Here is a 9,357-nt window from a genome sequence, read left to right as displayed (position 1 = left end):
CGCAGGCGTGTTCCTCAACATCCAGCTTCCTGGTTTACCTTGTTTCCTTTGGAGATTATTTTGGAGTTGGATCTCACTCTTCCTTCTCCTGGAGGCTCACTTGTCCGTCCTGTGGATGTGTCTATATGGATCTCAGGAGTCAGTCCTATCGTGCTGAATGTTTAGCTGGCTTCCAATATCTTTCTATTCTTTATTTTGTGTGCTGGGGTTTCATGTATGTCAGGCTGGCTTCAAACTTGTTATGTGGCTGAAGGTGACTTTGAACTTGTGATCCTCCTGCCTGGGGATACACACATGTACCACCCACTGTGCTGGGAGGCCATTGACTCAACACCTAATTCAGGCATGTTGTGCAAGCACCAAGCCAACCCAGCCATATCCCCCAGGCTCTCTGAACACCTGCTGCTCCATTTCCACTGTCTGGTCCATGTTTGGCGCCACCATGGTTAGGTCCGCCCCCCCTTTGTGATGTTTGCTGTGCACAAAAGTTCTGAGCATAGAAGCCGGGCGCTGGTGACACACGCCTTTAATCCCAGCACTTGGGAGGCAGAGACAGGCAGATCTCTGTGAGTTCGAGGCCAGCCTGGTCTACAAAGCAAGTCCAGGACAGCCAAGGCTACACAGAGAAATCCTGTCTCGGGGGGAAAAAAAACCTCCAAAAAACAAAATAACTTCTGAGCATCCTTTTGCATAGGGATAGAAGAGCACACTGGGCTCAAAGCAGAAGGGTTGTGGTGCTGAGCTGTGGTCAAGGGTTTCTGAGCTAGGAAAGACCTGATGACAGGATGAGAGGCTCTTAGACGTGAGGGAGGAACGATGAGTCATTAACCTACCAAGAGTAGATAGAGGAAAAAATTTTTTTCATATGATATTTAACTACTTGTGTGTATGGGGGGTGGAAGCACACATGTGACATGCAACACATTGGAGGGGGTGAGTAGAGGACATGGCGGGGGGGGGGGTCAGGTAGAGGATAGCTTTGTAGAGCTCGTTTTCTCCCTCCACCATGTGGGCCCCAGGGATCGAACTTGGGTCTTCAAGCTTGGCAGCAAGCAGATCACCTCTGCTCACCGAGTCATGTGGCTGGCTGAGAAGAGAACATCCTTTTTTGTTAAGTTTTGTTTTTAATTTGTGTCTATCTGTGTCTGTATGGCACATGTGTGCAGAGGCTTTCAAAGGCCAGAAGAGGGCATTGGATCCTCTGGAGTCATAGTTATAGGTGGCTGTGAGCCACTGATGTGGGTGCGGAGAACTGAACCCATATCCTCTGCAAAAGCAGCAAGCCCTCTTGCCTGCTGAGCCGTCATCTCTCTAGCTTCAACACGATGAAGTCTTTTATTTATGAGCCAGGCGTGGTGGTGCACCCCTTTAATCCCAGCACTCAGGAGGCAGAGGCAGGTGGATCGCTGTGAGTTCGAGGCCAGCCTGGTCTACAGAGCGAGTCCAGGATAGCCAAGGATAACACAGAGAGACCTTGTCTCGAAAAACCAAAAACCCAAAACAAAACAAAACAACAACAACAACAATAATAATAAAGATTTATTTATTATTTGTACAGTATTCTGTTTGCATGTGTTCCTGCCCACCTGAAGAGGGCACCAGATCTCATCACAGATGGTCATGAGCTACCATGTGGTTGCTGGGAATTGAACTTGGGACCTTTAGGAAAGGGCATTTGGTGCTCTTAACCCCTGAGCCATCTCTCCAGCGCCCCCTGGATGAAGTCTTTTGTTGTTGTTTTTGAGACACGGTTTCTCTGTGTAACAGAGCTCTGGCTGTCCTGAGCTCTCTTTGTAGACCAGGCTGGTCTTGAACTCACAGAGATCCACCTGTCTCTGCCTCCCAAGCGCTGGGATTAAAGGCGTGCGCCACCACCACCCAGCTGAATTAATGAAGTAGAAAAAGTTAAAAGTGAGAATGATCATGTATTGCTGCCCTAAGGAATCTAAAATATAGAAAGATCTTCATGTACAAAGTTGCCTGTGTAACCCAAGTGTCTAGAAAAATGGAAGCGTGTAAATGCAGACAGTGTGTGTAAAAAGGCTCCCTTCTCACCGAGGGAGGCCTGCCTAATCATCTTCTTAGAGTGGTACCCCATAGCTTGCATGAGGGCACTGGCCCAAAAATAGCACTTGGAGGGCAAAGGCAGAAAGGAGTTGGCTGTTTCCCTCAGCTACATTGGGAGTTTGAGGCCAGCCTGGGCTACACGAGACCAGTTAATTAATTCCACCTCTGTACCTCTCCTGAATCTCCCTCAGGACTCTCAAACCCGATTAGTTCTTTTCATTTGTTGTACTTTATTACCTTGCAGGTGTACCCAGCCCACAGGCCACATGTACCCCAGGATAACTCTGAAATTCAGAGACCCAGCATGAACTCTTTAAATTGGCTGGGTGTGGTGGTGGGTGCCTTTAATGGCAGCAGGCAGATCTCTGTGAGTTTGAGGCCACCCTGGTCTACACACTGAGCTCCAGGACAGCCAGGGCTACACATAGAGTCCCCGTCTCAAAACAAACAACAAAACAAAAAACCATTTACTTCAGACAGTGTGGGGTGGTTTTGCGTTGTTGCCATTTGTTCATACTGATTGCATGGTTCTCTGGAGGGAACTCTGGAGGTGACAATGTTAGGACATAATGTCATCAGGTGTGTCTTGCATTTTCACTCATGTGCACTTTTTCTCCCTCACTATTTCCCAGTGCTAGAATCGTAAGTTCCCCATGCACAGGGGCTCTCCCTCGGCCTCTGCTGTGTCTCCAGCAAAAAGTGCATGCTCCGTAATATGTCTTGAATAGTTTTTTTCTTAGGGATTTATTTGTTATGTTGTAAGTTAAAATATCCTAGCCAGGCAGTGGTGGTGCACACCTTTAATTCCACCACTCAAGAGGCAGATGCAGGTGAGTTTGAGGCCAGCCTGGTCTACAGAGCAAGTTCCAGGGCTACACAGAGAAACCCTGACTCAAACAAACCAAACCAAACAGAAGTTCAGCTCCAAAAAATGTTTGCTTTTTCTTTGGAGGTTTTTTTCTGTTTTGTTTTTTTGTTTTTCCTTTTTTGAGTCAGAGTTTTTCTGTGTAGCCTTGGCTGTCGTGGACTCACTTTGTAAACAAGGCTGGCCTCAAACTCACAGCAATCCACCAGCCTCTGCCTCCTGAGGGCTGGGATTAAAGCGCCTGGCTGGAATTGCTTTTTTGAGTAGGTGTTACATGCACATAATTCAAAGTCCAGAAGTTACCCAAGGGTAGAGCTGCAGTTCAAGGTCACTCTTGGCTACATAGAGAATTCTAGTTCTGAGGTTCTACCTCTAAAAAGGAAAAAAAAAAATCTAAAGCAACTATTCTGATGTAGCATGGAACAAAAGAGATGTAGGCCGGCTCCTGAGGCAGAGAACGCTGCCAGGAGGCCCTGGCTCCTTAGGTCAACTGCTATTTTAATAGCTGCCATCGGCACCTGCCCGAGGTCTGCTTTTCCTTTGCAAAGCACACTTAAAAAAAAAAAAACAAAAAAACTTTGGCCCAGCTTTTTATTTGCCTTCTGTATTTAAGCAAACAACCACCCAGTGTTTTTAAAGAACTCTGTGATCCTGGCATGGTCCAGGGGAAAAACAAAAAACAGGACACTGGTCCAAACACCATACCTGTCAGACATCTGGTGACCAGATGAGGTCACTAGGCCTCAGAGCTTTGGAAGCTCCTTAAAAACAGGAAGTTTAATCTATACACTCTCTAGCCCCTGAGCAGAGCAAGGCTGAGGGTGGGGTGGGGGATGGGGTGAGGTGGGGGCTGAGGCTTAATGTACCGCAGTTAAACAAAAATTGCAACAGACCCAGAACGGCAAGTCTATGCCTGAGAGTCTGAGGTTAAGAACTCACTCTCTTTCTGCACCAGCAGGGACACAGATGGGATTCCTTGTCTGCAAAGGCCACCTGGCACCATGACAGGTCAGCCCTAAAGTTCCAAACGCAAACATGTTCGCTGCAATCGTATCTGCAGTCTTTTTAGAAGAGACACAGTTTGGCAGGCAAGATGGCACATGCCTATAATCTGAGCACTCAGGAGGCTGAAGCAGGTGGATTGCAAGGTTGGGTCCAGCGTGGCTACACAGTAAAACCCTGTCTTTTTTTTTTTTTTTTTTAAAGGCAGCCAAACTCTGCCAAGACAGGGTAAGCGAGTCCTCAACAGTTCCTGCCTCACAAATATATCTGTCAGATATACTGGGCAAGAAGGCTGAAGATGATGCTCCAACGTTATAGAGAGTTTTGGGTGACTGCTCAGGCAGTGAACTGTCTCTGTCATTTTTTTTCCCCCACTTTGGAAGCTGCTAACCTGTACTACTTGTTTACTCAGGTAATTAATTTTATTCCTTCTCAAGTCTCTGGTAGGGTTGAAAACCAGATAGTTTAGTTTTTACAATTAAACTGAGTGAAAGATATTTTTAGGTCTAGATAGAGGTTTTAAGTTGATAGAGATGAAATATGATAGAAATTGATTTACATGCAGAATTTTAGACTCACAAAGATAGGAAAGATGTTTTCTTCAAAGCTGCCAAATACAAATAGCCAAAACACTATGAATGTAACATTTATATAATTCCTGATTGTTTTGTGGTTCTTCTTGTTGTATGTAGTTTTATATGTGTGTAATAATATAAATGTATATTGCTGGGTATGGTGACACACATCTTTAATCCTAGCACTCGGGAGGCTGAGGCAGGAGGATAGCTGTGAGTTCAAGACCAGCCTAGTCTACAAAGCGAGTCAAGGACAGCCAAGGCTACACAGAGAAACCCTGTCTCGAAAAACCAAAAGCCAAACCAAAACAACAAAAATCAAGAGGCTGGGATGTGGAGGCTACCTTCAGTCACATTGTATTAGGTGTCTCTGTATATTGGATTGTTAATTGCTGAGCCAGCGGTGAGCTAAATGCTAACAGATTTTGGTCTTGCCATTGTGATTGAGGCCTCTCCTGTCTCAGTGTTGGGTAAAACTTACTCCCCAGTTATGTCTGATTGGTTAATAAAGAAGCTAAAGAGCAGCCAGGTGTGGTGGCGCACATCTGTGATCCCAGCACTTGGGGAGTCGGAGGCAGGCAGATCGCTGTGAGTTCAAAGCCAGCCTGGTCTACTGAGTGAGTCCAGGACAGCCAGGGCTACACAGAGAAACCCTGCCTCAAAAAACCAAAACCAAACCAAACAAAAACAAAAACAAAACAAAACAAAAACCCCAACCAACCATCCAACCAACCAAATAAACAAACAAAAAAGCCTTGTATTCCAGGCTTGCCTCCTTCAAACTCGAAGAGATCCCCGACTTTGCCTCCCTGAGTGCTGGGATTGCAGGCATGCAACATCATGACTGGCTAAGCAGGAGTTTCATAATTTGAGGTAAATTTGGGCTACATAGACTCTGTTTTGATACAAAAACATTTTTTTTTTTTAAATACAGCTTATGGGCTGGAGAGATGGCTCAGAGGTTAAGAGCACTGGCTGCTCTTCGAAAGGTCCTGAGTTCAATTTCCAGCAACCACATGGTGGCTCATAACCATCTATAATGAGATCTGGTGCCCTCTTCTGGTGTGCAGGGGTACATGCAGGCAGAGCATTGTATACGTAATAAATAAATAAATATTTTAAAAAATACAGCTTATTTTTTCAAAACGGTGTAGGATGGCCAGTATGCACACTACTCCTTGCCAAATGAGGTTGTGGTGACAGTGGAGGCCAGGTTAGTTGCATGGCTTACGGGGCCACTGAAAACCAAAATAAAAAAACAAAGCTTAACTCAGGAGCCAAACATACTAGCAAGTTCGAGGTCAGCCCAGGCTAGACACAAGATACTTCCTCAAAAAAGCAAAAACAAACACTGGAGAGATGGCTCTTCAGAGGTCCTGAGTTCAATTCCCAGCAACCACAGGGTGGCTCACAACCATCTATAATGAGATCTGGTGCCCTTTTCTGGCCTGTAGGTGTACACGTAGATAAGGCACCCTTCTGTATAAAATAAATAAATAAGTCTTTAAAAAAGAAAGTAAGAAAGAAACTGGAGTCCGGCGGTGGTGGCGCACGCCTTTAATCCCAGCGCTCGGGAGGCAGAGGCAGGCGGATCGCTGTGAGTTCGAGGCCAGCCTGGTCTACAAAGTGAGTCCAGGACAGCCAAGGCTACACAGAGAAACCCCGTCTCGAAAAACCAAAGCAAACACAAAAACCAAACCAAAATGAAACCAACAAAAAACTGGCCGGAGACATGGCTCAGTATGTAATCAAACCTTATGGCTTGGGTGTGATCCCAGGGACCCACTGACTCCTGAGTTGACCTCTTTTGTATTGTTTTTAAAGACTGGGTTTCTATGTAGCTCTGGCTGTCCTGGAACTCACAGAGATCCGACTGCCTCTGCCTCCTCTGCTGGATTAAAGGCCTGAGCTACACCCAGCTGTCCTGAGGTGTCCTCTGACTTCCAACATTTGCACCAAGACACGCGTGCGCTCCGCACAAACATTTAAGAAGCCAAAGAAAATAAACGAAGACACGGGTGTATGATACCACCTAAAGTTAGTTGCCCTTCCCGAAGCCCTCGTCCTCCACTCCCGTCTCCCCTCCCCTCTGGCCCCCCCTCCCCTCCCAAAACCGGCCTAACCCCGCCCACCGCTTATCTCTCCCCTGGCCGGCAGGGGGCGCGCGCCCTCCGCTCGCCGTCCTCCCGCGCGCGCAGACCCCTCCTCCTCCTCCTACACGCGTGTCCGGTCTGCGCGTGAGCGAGGAGGAGGGGCACGGTCACCGGAGGCGCTGAGGGCAGGAGCGGCAAGGGTGCGTCAGGTACGGCCGAGCTCCAACCCTCCACGCTGCCCCGGGGGGTGCGCACTCCTCCGGAAGACGCCCCGGAGCGGCCCTCCCGGAGCTTCCGAGGGGGTCGGCGGGCTGGGCGGGAGCGGAGAGGGGCGCTCGCCGCCAACGGGTCTTAAGGGCGTTGGTGGCTGGACCCCACTGGCTGTCCCCGGACCTCCCGCCACCCAGGCCGAGTGTAAGCATCTCCCGCAATGGTTTCCAGTAACCCCCATGGTACAGGTGAAGGAACCGAGGCTCGAAGAGGTTAGGAAACTTGCTCAGAGTTTTAACCCAGGCAGAGTGGCAGCGCCGGGACCCTAGCAGAAGCTTTGGGGCTCTGGCTGCGACCACTGGTTACACTGCTTTCCCCCACGTCCTTTGAAAGTTCCGAAAGGGAAATTCGACACTGTTGCTCTGCCCTTCTGCTGAGATGGTGAGATAGGGGCTCACCTGGTGAGGGGAGGTTGGCTGAGTGTCAGAGCAGGGAAGGGCATTCTGGGCCAGGGCAGCCCTGGGGAAGGACATACAGAGGACCAAAAAGACTTAGCATGTATGACGGCGGGAGGGGATAGGAGGGTTCCCCAGGAAAGGGCTGATAGCTAATGTGGCCGTCACTTAAGGTTTTTTTCCCTCAGGATGTTCCCTGACTCCCACGTGCTGTGTCACTTTACAAGTTTTCTTTGAATACTTAACATACGATTGGAAACATAACCAAAGTTACTGCCTGTATTGGCTAGTTTTCATGGCAACTTGACACTGGCTAGAATCATTCGGGAAGAGGGAACCACAGTTGAGAAAATATCTCTGTAAGATTGGCCTGTGGGGCCGGGCATGGTGGCGCACGCCTTTAATCCCAGCACTCGGGAGGCAGAGGCAGGTGGATGTCTGTGAGTTCGAGGCCAGCCTAGTCTACAAAGCGAGTCCAGGACAGCCAAGGCTACACAGAGAAGCCCTGTCTCGAAAAACAAAACAGAGAGAGAGAGAGAGAGAGAGAGAGAGAGAGAGAGAGAGAGAGAGAGAGAGAGATTTTGATTGGCCTGTGGGGCATTTTCTTACTTAGTGATTAATGTGGGAGAGTCCATAGCATTTTGTTGGTGCCACCACCCCTGGACAGGTGGTCAGGCTGGGCAGGCCATAGGGAACAAGCCAGGAATCCGAACTTCTCCATGGCTGCGGCTGCAGTTCCCTGCTTCTGGGTTTCTGTCTTGAGTTTTTTTTTTTTTTCCCCTGATTTTTCTCAGCGATGGAGTGTGACCTGAGAGTTGTGAAAATAAAAATAAACCCTTTTCTTGCCTAAGTTGCCTTTGGTCGTGGTGTTTTAGCACATAGAAGTCCTAACTAAGACGCTGTCATGAGTTCGAGGCCAGCCTGGTCTACAAAGTGAGTTCAGCATAGCCAGGGCTACACAAAGAGACCCTGTTTCAGGGGAGATAAAAAAGGACACTATCTTAACCATGTGAAGGTGTTCAGTGAATTTGCACTGTGGGACACATCTCTGGAACTCTGCAGTGCCTGGAAGGAGTCAGCTTCCTGTTTCCTGATCCCTCCAGCCCAATTCTACCCCTTTTCTATGACCCTGACCACTTCCTTATCGAGTAGAATCACACAGATAGTCTTTTCGGTTTTTTGTTTTGGTTTGGTTTGGTTTGGTTTGGTTTTTCGAGACAGGGTTTTCAGATAGTCTTTTTGTGACTGGTTTATTTAATCTATATTGTGTGTCACAAGATTTCCTTCTCTTTTTAATCTAAGTAATAGTCTGGTCTCAGTCTAAATTACATTTTGTTTATCCTTACAATATAATAAGGGTTTTATTGTTGTTCTTTTGTTTTCATTTGTTTGTTTGTTTGTTTTTGTTTTTTGTTTTTGGCAATGTTGGGCAATTTACCCCAGGGCCTTGCATAAATGCTCTACCAGTGAGCTACAACCTCAAATTCACATTTTAACAGAACATCTTCTATTAATTTTTTAATAGCTTTATACCTGTAAATAATGTATATTGAGCACAGCCACTGCCAACTCCTGCCCCTCCCCCTGCCATTTCCTTCCCAGCTCCCAGGTCAAAGCCGGTTGAATTCAATTAGTGCTGTTTGCTGGAATGCTGACTGGGGTTGTTGACTTAACCTTGTGCAGGTAACTGTAGCTGCGGTTTGGTTTTGTTTGTTTGTTTGTTTGGTTGGTTGGTTTGGTTTTTTTGGTTTTTCAACACTGGGTTTCTCCGTGTAACAGCCCTGGCTGTCCTGGAACTCGCAAAGATCCGCTTGCCTCTGCTGGAGGAGCGCTGGGATTAAAGGCGTGTGCCACTAGGCCTGCCTGGCTTCTGGTGTGTTTTTAAGAGCAGTAACTGAGTCATGTCCGAAAGACGGGGTTTCAGAGCTCTAGTCCCCATCCTGCCTTTTCCCCCCTCCCAAGATGCATTTATTTAGGTATACAGTGTTTTGCCTACATGTACACTTGCACACCAGTAGAGGGCGCTAGATATCTTTACAGATGGTTGTGAGCCACCATGTGGTTGCTGGCAATTGAACTCAGGACCTTTG

At 47.6% G+C, this 9,357-nt stretch overlaps 1 protein-coding gene across 1 annotated transcript in view; it reads left to right on the top strand.

Annotated features, from left to right (window-relative positions):
* The first annotated feature begins 6,711 nt into the window (after nucleotides 1-6,711).
* The window catches only part of TXNRD1 (thioredoxin reductase 1), an 83,420-nt gene continuing 80,774 nt past the window's right edge, over nucleotides 6,712-9,357 (top strand). Inside the window, exon 1 of the mRNA XM_084796301.1 lies at nucleotides 6,712-6,811. The gene's annotated coding sequence lies outside the window, so the exon portion shown is untranslated. The remainder of the gene's footprint in view (nucleotides 6,812-9,357) is intronic.

The sequence above is a fragment of the Acomys minous genome (assembly GCF_964271855.1).
Source record: "Acomys minous genome assembly, chromosome: 9".
Taxonomy (NCBI): Eukaryota; Metazoa; Chordata; class Mammalia; order Rodentia; family Muridae; genus Acomys; species Acomys minous.
This window is presented reverse-complemented; position numbering and strand designations above follow the sequence as displayed.